The following is an 11,445-nucleotide window of genomic DNA, read 5'->3' as shown; positions in this document are numbered from 1 at the left end:
AATTTGCATATGAGAAGGAAGGTGAGGGCATTGACTTTTTGGAACGTGGGATGGAGTGTCGGTATTTAAGGACCAGAACATTGCCTTCTGGATATATTTGGTAGTGATGGGCTAGTGAGTAGGGTTAGAGTTAGATTTACACAATGCAATAGGCTCCCCATTTCACTCCCTGTGTAGTGCAGTGTCTGTTTGAGAGTGAGTGTTGGTGTTAATTGGACATTCAGTGTTAGGAATGCTGTAGGAATGTAAGTACCTTCTTGAAGGTCAGGGTTAGGGTTATGGTTAGCATTTGGATTAGGGTGAGTGATAGCCTTGGAATTTGTCCTACTGGGTATTGGATTGTGGTTTTCATAGTTAGTGTCAGCATGAAATTTGGCATTAGGGTTAGCCACAATGTAGGATTTCCATATCGCCATATAGGAACTTAGGAATCAGGTTGTGGGTTAGGTTTAGGTTTAGGAGTGATGTGCTTGATACAGAAGGAATTCACATACCAGCTAACTTGCATGTGAGAAACAAAGTGTGGGCGGTGACTTTTTTTAAGTTGGGATTTTCTGTGGGAGTCCAAGGAACAGGATGTAGCCATCTGTATATAATGGGTAGTGATGGGCTAGCAAGTAGGGTTACAGCTAGATTTATTGGAATGTGTAGGCTCCGCATTTCACTCCCTTTGTAGTGTAGTGTGTGTTTGAGGATGAGTGTTTTTGATATTTTGACATTCAGTGTTAGGAATGATGTAGCAATATAAGTACCTCCTCGAGGGTCAGAGTTAGAGTTAGGCTTAGCCTTTGGATTATTGTGAGGGATAACCTTGGAACTTCAAAATCTGGGTATTATGGTGTGGTTTTTATAGTTACTACGAGCATGATATTTGGCCTTAAATTTAGCCCCTGTTCGGGATTTCCAGTACTGCCCTATGGGAAATTAGGAATCAGGTTGCTGGTTAGGCTCAGATTTAGGAGTGATGAGCTGCATACAGAAGGAATTCACATACCAACTAATTTGCATGTGAGAAACAAAGTGAGGGCAGTGACTATTTCGAATGTGGCATTGCTTTGGGTTTCCAAGGAACTGAACATATCCATTTGGATATAATATGTAGTGATGGTCTAGAGAGTAAGGTTACAGCCAGATTTATGGAATGGAATAGGCTCCCCATTTCACTTCCTGTGTAGGGTAGTGTGTGTTTGAGCCTGAGTGTCGGTGTTAATTTGAAGTTCAGTGTTAGCAATGCCATTGGAATGTAATTACTACTTTGAGGGTCATGGTTAGGTTTAGGTTTAGTTAGCATTTGGATTAAGGTGAGTGAGAACCTTGGAACTTCTCTACCTGGGTATTGGTTTGTGGGTTTCAGAGTTAGTATCAGCACAAGATTTCACCTTAGGCTTAGCCCCTTTGCAAGATTTCAAGTACAGCCCTATGGGAAATTAGAATTCAGTTTGTAGGTTAGGGTTAGGCTTAGGTGTGATGAGCATGATACTGAAAGAATTCACATACCAGTTAATTTCCACGTGTGAAGGGAAGTAATCACAGTGACTTTTTTGAAGGTGGGATGTTCTTTGGGTTTCCAAGGATCAGAACATGGCCCTGTGGATATAATGGGCAATGATGGGCTAGCGAGTAGGGTTACAGCTAGATTTATGGAATGTAATAGGCTCTCCTTTTCACTCCCTCTGTAGGGTAGCAGGTGTTTGAGCGTGAGTGCTGTTGTGAATTTGACTTTCAGTGTTACTATTTCTGTAGGAATGTAAGTATGTTCTGGAGTGTCAGGGTCAGGGTTTGTGTTAGCATTAGGTTTAGTGTGAGTGATAGCCTTGGAATTTCTCTACCTGGGTAATGAGTTGTGGGTTTCATAGTAGTAGCACCAGATTTCACCTTAGGTTTAGCCCCAGTGCAGGATTTCAAGTACTGCCCTATGGGAAATTAGAAATGAGTTTGTAGTTTAGAGTTAGGGTTAGGAGTGATGAGGGTGATACAGAAGGAATTCAAGTACCAGCTAATTTGCATATGAGAAAGAAAGTGAAGGCAGTGACTTTTTTGAAGGTGGATGGTCTGTGGGTTTCCAAGGACCTGAATATGGCCATCTGGATATAATGAGTAGTGATGTGCTAGCGAGTAGGGTTACAGCTAGATATAGGGGATGGAATAGGCTCCACATTTCACTCCCTGTGTAGTGTAGTGTGAGTTTGAGGGTGAGTGTTGGTGTTAATTTGAAGTTCATTGTTAAGAATGTGTAGGAATATAATTACCTCTTCGCGGGTCAGTGTTAGGTTCAGGATTACAGTGAGTGACAGCCTTCAAATTTCTGTTCTTCGGTATTGGGGTGTTGGTTTCACAGTTATTATAATGATGAGATTCCAACTTAGGGTTACCCACAGTGCAAGATTTCAAGTACCGCCCTATCAGAAATTAGAAATCAGTTTGTAGGTTAGGATTAGGAGTGATGAGTGTGACACAGAAGGAATTCATGTACCAGCTAATTGCCATGTGAGAAGTAAAGTGAGGGCATTGACTTTTTTGAAGATGGGATGGTCTGTGGGTTTCCAAGGACCAGAACGTGGCCAACTGGATATAATGGGTAGTGGTGGGCTTGCAAGTAGCATTATAGCTAGATGTTGGGAACAGAATTGGCTCCACATTTCACTCCCTTTGTAGTGTAGTGCATGTTTGAGGGTGAGTGTTGATAATCTAATGTTCAGTGTTAGCAATTATGTAGGAATATAAGCATCCCCTCAGGTTCAGGGTTATGATTATGGTTAGCATTGGGATTAGGGTGAGGGATAGCCTTGTAATTTGTGTACCTCGGTATTGGGGTGTGGGTTCCATACTTAGTATCTGCATGAGATTTTGTCTTAAGTTTAGCCACCATGCAGGATTTCAAGGACAGCCCTATGGGAACTTAGGAATCATATTGTGTATTAGGGTTAGGTTTAGGATTATTGAGCAGGACAGGAAAGGAATTCTACTGCCTGCCAATTTGCATATAAGAAGGAAAGTGAGGGCAGTGACTTTTTAGCATGTGGGATGGACTGTGGGTTTTTGAGGACCTGAACATTGCCATTTGGATATCAGGAGTAGTGATGGGCTAGCGATTAGTGTTAGAGTTAGATTTAGGGGGAATAATAGGCTCCCCATTTCACTCCCCATGTAGTGTGTTGTGTGTTTGAGGGTGAATGTTGTTGTTAATTTGACATTGAGTGTGAGGAATGCTGTAGGCATGTAAGTACCTTCTCAAGGGCAGGGTTAGTTTAGGGTTAGCATGAGGATTATTGTGAGCAATAGCCTTGGAATTTCTCTACATGGATATTGAGGTGTGGGTTTCATAGTTAGTATCAGCATGAGATTTCACCCTAGGATTAGCTGCAGTTCAGTATTTCCATTACCGCCCTATGTGAACTTAGGAATCAGGTTTAAGGTTAGGGTCAGGGTTAGGATTGGTGAGCATGATCCAGAAGGAATTCATGTATCAGCTAATTGGAATGGAGAAGGAAGTTGAGGGCAGTAACTTTTTTGAAGGTGGGATTGTCTCTGGGTTTACAGTGACCTAAACATGGCCATCTGGATATAATGGGTAGTGATAGGTTAGCAAGTAAGCTTAGATCTAGATATAGGGCATGGAATAGGCTCCCCATTGCACTCCCTGTGTAGTGTAGTGTGTTTTTGCGTGTGAGTATTGTTGATAATTTGACACTCAGTGTTAGGAATGATGTAGGAATATAAGTCCTCCCCGAGTGTCAGGGTTAGGGTTAGGCTTATCATTAGGATTAGTGTGAGTGATTTCCTTGGAATTTCTCTACCTAGGTTTTGCTGTGTTGGTTTCATAGTTAGTATCATTATGAGGTTTCCACTTAGGGTTAGCCACAGTGCAGGATTTCAAGCACCGATTCCTATGTTCCCATAAGTTGGTACTTGTCAACTTCATTCTATTTATAATCACAGGTAAAATTTTATGTCAATGAAAATCATTAAGAATTAACTTCTCCTTTATTCAGAGATTTTCAATCATCAATATTGTAAGGAAAATGTTTAAGCGCATTTGTCAATGTTATGAACATTTCACAAAATACACTCTTTTTTATAATTTGTAATACCTCATCTTTTTGTAAAAGTTGTAAAGAAATCTGAGCTGTAATATGTAGCTTTTTTAGCTTTTTCTTAAAATTTCCCATTTAATTTGATTTCTGTATGTTTAAAATGTCTACTTGTGTGGTAGTATCTAATTAAGTATATATATAAAAATTGTACATATTAATGTAGAGCTTTCTGATACTAATTCAACTTTTTTGGCAGGTATCAGTCTGATTAATGTAAATTATATACTGCTTATCACTATTTTTTCATCTAAAGTATTCTATTAGAATAAAAGTATTCTATTAGAATAAAAGTATTCCAAGTATTCTGTTAGAAACTATAAGTTCACAAAGTCTGTGAAATGAAACAAAAATATTAAAGGACAATTATTGATACAGAGATCAAAAAAAGAAATCATGAATCTGTATTGCTATTCTAAGAAGGGCTTTAACTCAGCCTGTTAAATTTGGCTTGATCTCCAGAGTTGCACCTAGATACCACGATTTCCATTTTTGTTTACTAAACATATTTACTAAATATTGTATGCTTTGATTTTTATCTATTACTCTGCCATTGTTTCCCTAAAATTCAGGCATTGGTAATTTAATTCCCTGATATTAATTTAATTCTCCTAAACATTAGGAGATGGGATGTGATGAATTAATGTCCTTATGAGAAGGACTTGCAGAAGAGGACCGCTCTATTCTCCTTTTCTGCTCAGTGAGGACATAGCCAAAAAGGTCCTTATCTAATTCAGGTCCTGTGATATTGGATTTCCCATATTTCAGAATTGTGAGAAATAAATCTCTATTCTTCACTAATTACCTAGTCTTGGATTTTTCATGTAATTCAAAGTAGATGAGGATACTATTAAAAGAAAACATAATATTGAATATTATTTAATATAACTGCATTCTAGATTAATAAGTAATATAAATATATAAATGAATTATCATGGTTCTTGGCACATAATCAATATTTAGTAAAACTGTACTACCTTTTTTATCATGAGGTATTATCAGTTTTACTCCACTTTCGTCATTCCTCATTCTTACATGCACGCACACACACACACACACACTCAGAAATTCTTCATAAAAGGCCCTGTTCCTCATAACAAGTCTTGACTGCACTATCCTTCCTGTTAGTTTATTTTTAAGATTACCATTACAAAGTTTTTGAACAATATGTTTATTTATATAGTATAGTATATTAGGGTCTAAGCTATATTTTAAAAAAATTAGAACACCTAATATAACCCATATGAACATAGGTGAACATGTAGAACAGTAAAAAATGCAAGGAAAAGAAAGGGAAAATCTAGGATGAAATATATTCAGTGTAGGGTGTCAAAGATCCGAAGATCTTTTTCCCTTTGCTTTTTGGTCCCTAGAAAGTAAGTCTCTGACTCCTAAATTACTACCTGAATAAAAGGAGAAGGGACAGCTAAGGAGAGACAACTGAGGCTTTCATCCATCATCATTTGGCTTTATGTCTTCTAAAAGAAAGTAATATTATTGCAGTGCTATTGTTGTGCTATTGCTGTGTATAATACAGTATCTTAGAAAATTAAAGACTTATTTTATGCCCTGGAAATTATATTTATGGGTCATATTGTATTTTTGAAAGCTTAAAATTCAGGCATTAGCTTCTAAAATATATGAAATTTTAAAATTTAAAATGATAACAGAGTGTATCAAGAAAAACTGTGAGGCACAAGGATTAACTAATATAAATAGAAAATGAGAATCAACAATTGATACTTTAGGATTTCAATATTTTCAGCTGAACTAGTCTTTATGATGCTTATAGACATCTGTTGACATGTGAGTGCTTATCTATTGTCTATCAAAGGTAAAATGTGCAGGCAAGTGTTCTATGCCTGTATGATTATGAATAAAACATTTTAAAAGAAACATCAATGGGTAAGACATTCTGTGCAAAACTGGTGACCTCAGAGTCTCCTTGATTAAATTAAACTGGGAAGATGAGAGAGACAAGTAACAAATTTCTGAACATTGTCAATGGAGAAAATCATCCAAAATAATTTAATTGCCAAATCATTTTCCATTAGCAATAGTTATTTTTGTTTAATTTCTTTTGAGCAAAAATACTTTTATTTAAATAAAGTCATATACTTACCAGTTTTTGCTTTGATGTACATGAAAGAATCTCTGATCCCTCAATAGAGAGATCTGTCCCTGAAATAATTCATTTGAAATTCTTACATAAGATAGTGAATAAATATGAATAGAATATAGATTTTATCATATATTCCAGACACTATATCAAGTTACCCTAAACTTCAACTTTTATACAAGAAGTCTGTATCTTGACTATTCATCCAAATTATAATACAAAGAAAATCATATGACCCACAACATTTATGACATTGTTGTATGCATTACAAAGCAATGATTTCTTCTATTTTAAATTAGTATTGATAGTATTATAAATAGCAACCTGGAAAATAGAAATCTACAAAGTGAAAGGCTGTGTGTTCTAATGTGATGGTTTTTCCTGGAAGGCGTGAAGTTCTGTGCTTTCTGGTCTTTTGTAAGTAATCTAAAGAAGCCTTTCTTTGGAAAATAGCTTGATTGATTTTAATCATTGATTCTGATAGACTAATTGTGTAGACTTGTATATATAAATAGCCTCACAATATTTGTCACATACTGAACAAGTACTACTTTTTAAATTCAACTGGTATTGGTTTATTTATAGTAAAGTTTACTTGCCTACTTTATAAAAAAATTAACTAAGATACTTTCAGTTTCACTGGAAAAATAATAAGCATTACCTATTGATTTGTTATTTCTGTTGAAAACTGTATTATGAAAGCATGTATAAATAGCCTCACAATATTTGTCACATACTGAACAAGTACTACTTTTTAAATTCAACTGGTATTGGTTTATTTATAGTAAAGTTTACTTGCCTACTTTATAAAAAAATTAACTAAGATACTTTCAGTTTCACTGGAAAAATAATAAGCATTACCTATTGATTTGTTATTTCTGTTGAAAACTGTATTATGAAAGCATGTCTCTTTGCTTTTAGGTTAATATAAACTAAGATGTTAATCAAATTTATGATTCTTGCTTCTACTAAAATATGAGACTAGAAGTATTAGATATAAAACATGATGTCTTGACCTGTCTAAGGTATCTTCAATGATATGTGCTGGAGAACCGACAGCTCTTCTCAGACTTTTATCCACCACAAAAAGGAAATATTGATGACATATTATTTCCCATCTGAATGTCTGTCTCTAAACATGTCAAGAAAATTTAAACAGTAATGATATATAGAAGAGTGACATTTTTTACAATGTAAAGTTTGTAGGCAAGTGAAAAATGGTAAATTTTTTTAACACCTAATTTTACAAAAAACTGAAATGTATTGGCTATTCAAACTAAACAAAATAAATGAAAAGAGATGTGAAAAAGGAATCTGTTAGATAAGAAGAGCGATACATAAACAAATCAGTTTATAGTAAATTCTAAATCTCACTTAAATGGGAAGAAAGGAGCTAAAGGTATAGGGAAGGTGGGAAGGGTAGGGGAAGGATAAAAAGGGAAAAGAAAAAATATGAGATAATGAAAAGATGGAAATAAAGTGTTTGTAGATGGGGAGGGGAGGAGGGGGTGAAGGGAGGGCAGAGGTAAGGGGAAAAAATGAGAATCAAGACTTGTCATGTAGAGGTACAAGATCCCAACAATGAATGTAACTGTACTGTATCCCTAAAATGTACCAATAAACTCAATTAAAGATGAAAAAAAAATGTCCTTTAATACGAAAGAGTGTTCAGTAGTCAGGACCCAACAACATGGTAAAGAAATACTATGTCTAAAATCTTTAACACTGTTATGTGGGTGATGAATATTTCTTTTGAAGAATTAATTTAAGAACAATTACTCTAATAAGAAAATATTTTTTTCTCAAATTTTAGTTGTATGTATGTTTACTAAATTGTTTTTCAACTTTCTTTGTAGAGGCATAACATTCTTTATTTATTTTTATAATTAATTATAGCTTAGGGATACAAAACTTTGTAGTAACATCTAAAATCCACATTCAACATCAACAATATTCAATAATATATAAGGGTAGAGAAAAGCTAGTTGAATATTGCTAAAAATATCATCTACTAGAACAACTTTTCACAGAGGGATCAATAGAATGATTCTCTTTGTAAAATTTTTTAATATAAATGGAGCTTTTTTTTTTCAAAATTGGCTAAAATCTAATGAAATAGTACTGCTTAACTGAAATGTGGGCTCAATATTCACTAATAACTAAAATATCTGGGCTCAATTTTTCATTTACTTCATCTCTTTTTCCAGAAAGATATTTAAAGCCTAACTTTTCCCAACTTCTACAAAAAGTATTTCTAAAAGATTCAGAGGAAATAGAAGCTCTTATGATTTCAAATGCATTAATAATGCCTGTATATTTGTTTTTTGAGGCTGAATGCACAATTCAAGTCATGATTTCTCAAATATTTTCCTAGTTATACATTTAAAAGACTTTGCAAGTTCTGACCATAACACAGTATTAAACTAATTGGTCTGATGCTTACTAACATTTCCCTAAAGTGTTTAGGAAATGGTATCATTACAGCTTCTTTTCAACTATAAAATGTATAACCTTATACCAATATTTCCACAAGCTGCTTGCTATCTTCTAATATCATTTTCTTAGAGTCTCTGAGCTGTATTTTTTGTGACCCTATACATTAGTATCTTTTGATAACATCCTGATATCTCTTTAATGGCTATAAGATTTAGTGGAACTATATACCACACTTATCATCTATTTCAACATAATGTAAGTTACAGTGTAATTGGCTATACCAGTTATCAATAAGCTACAATTTTGGTGTGTGGATATATAAGGAAAGTTTTGAGAGAACACAAAATTAAATAATGAAACATGTTAGCTGTTGACAGATTTAATTTTTTTCCATGTTTAATTGTTTCCTAGAAGTAGATCCATGTGGAAATTGAATGTCAAAATATTTACCTTTTATAGTGATATTGAGCACCATTAGTAGGTAAATAGAAAAGTGTCATAATCTAGATACTTGAGACAAAGTGAAATAAATAAATAATCTTCATTATGATTTACAGTGTTTATTAACTATGTATAAATTTTATTGATTATTCCAGTATATAAATTTGAAATACAGCTATTAAATATACCCTTTTACAACTGTGGACTATTATAAATGAATATTCTTGCCATTATATATTTATGCTCCTTATTATAACTTATTTATAAAGAACTTACTGATTATTCCCAGTTGGCTTGAAGAACCTAACTACAGAGATGTTTTAACTTAATTTTACTGCTTGAAATTAAACTTGCATGATATAAAATTAGATATATTAGAAAAACAGAAGACAGTACAATAAGAAGAAACTCCCTGCCTCAGACAACTTTTGGGCAACAAAGTTATTTCTAAAATTTTGTTACCTGTAAATTTACATCAGAATCACAAAGACAAATTCAATCAATGATTTTGGCTAAGAACACGTGTTGGAATATCATGAAACACAGCTTAAACATCACTCAAAGTCAGTTTTTTACATATACAGTAGTTAAAGGTTTTACTTTTATACTGATATTTATCATAATTAAAATGTTATGTAATGCATTAAGCCTTTGGTTGAAAGTAAGCCATTTTTATTTTGTCCATAAAATGTGCCATATTTATATACAATTTTAAGTCCAAATTACTTGAAAGATATATAAAGCACACCCATAAATACGGATATGATTTATGTCATGCTGGTTCTTTTATTTAAGGGATTTTCTTAACCTCTGAAATTAGAACAGTAATTTCCATTAAATGGATGTAAAGACAAAAAGAAAGCTGGACTTTAATAAAACAAATGGTAACATTAAAATAAAACTGATTTTGTACACTTCTAGTTTTATATAAAATATACAGTTAAGTTCTTACAAAAAAATAAAGAAATGAACCAACTAGTTCCAGAAGAGTACAATTCAGAAAAACTAACATTATCTCTTATGATCAAGTGATATACAAATAAATTATGAACAGAATTTATTATGCTTTAATTAGAAGAATGGAAAAAATTAAAAGTGAGCATAGTATTCCTAGCTGGGAAATATTTAATGAAATGAGTCCTCATATATACTATTACTAGAAATACATGTAAATCACTCTGAAATGTACCAAAAAACTTAATGGGGGGAAAAAAAGAGAAATACACAGCAGTATTTTTTCACAATAGATATTTAAATTCAATTACATATGTAAAGAAATAAGCCCCCAAACTTAATATCAGCATTCTCTAAGAACTATGTATTTTTTCCCTATTTTTCTTTCTTTAAATTTTAATGTCATACAAGTAGAACTATGTTTTTATACCTTGGGGTAAATTTGAGAAAAATGAATAAAAGATGGGTCATCAAACCTATTCAAGAGTTTGAAAAGCAGCAGGTACTGACTTACTGCTAATATGTAATATCCAAACCACATAATTCAGAAATCTCATGACTTGCTAGATATCATAGTTTTATTATTTATTTATTTTGCTACAGAATTTAGTTTTTGCTTTGTATATTGTTTTAAAACAATATTACAAGTTCAAGATCCATAATTATTATTTTATACATTATCACTGTAGCGGCCTGTAGGCAGGAAAATACATAAAATAGGTGCTGCAATGGGCTTTCTGGCTAATACTAACTAGAAGTAGTTAAAGCTTCACTGCAAATAGCAGTTAACAGGAGGGGAGGGGAACAGAGAGGGCACAGGGGAATCCAGGTGCTGGATACCAAGGCAGCCACCCCTTACCTCCTCCAATGCAAAGGAGACAAGCAGCCACTTAAAAGAAAGCTCTCTTTTTAGTATACAAGCACACGCAAACACACACACACACACACACACACACACACACACACACTCTAGGGCCACTATATTAGTACACTAGCACCTCCCGTAGCTGTTAACTCCACTTAGGTGTAAGGTCCCTTCCAACCAACCCACAAATTCCAGAGATAAGGCACTGACCAGGGCAAACAGGACCACTTGGGAGTGTGCAGGTAAACGGTGGGGTGGGGGGGTTAGTGTATTGGGAACCATCTAGGACAGCCTGGAGGAACAATCCAGTTGCGCGAATTTTCATGTAGGGAGAAGGACCCTTGCATCCAATAAAAGGAGCCAGGATCAAAGGGCCTACAGGTCCTCCAATTTTTCTGGAGCCCCCTACTCTGATTTATCAGGGTAGCTATTTCTTCTTCTTCTTCTTCTTCTTCTTCTTCTTCTTCTTCTTCTTCTTCTTCTTCTTCTTCTTCTTCTTCTTCTTCTTCTTCTTCTTCTTCTTCTTCTTCTTCTTCTTC

The sequence above is a fragment of the Fukomys damarensis genome, unplaced genomic scaffold (assembly GCF_012274545.1).
Source record: "Fukomys damarensis isolate Sample0158 unplaced genomic scaffold, DMR_v1.0_HiC HiC_scaffold_16, whole genome shotgun sequence".
NCBI lineage: Eukaryota > Metazoa > Chordata > Mammalia > Rodentia > Bathyergidae > Fukomys > Fukomys damarensis.
The sequence above is the reverse complement of the archived record's forward strand: the minus strand, read 5'-3'. Positions refer to the sequence as shown.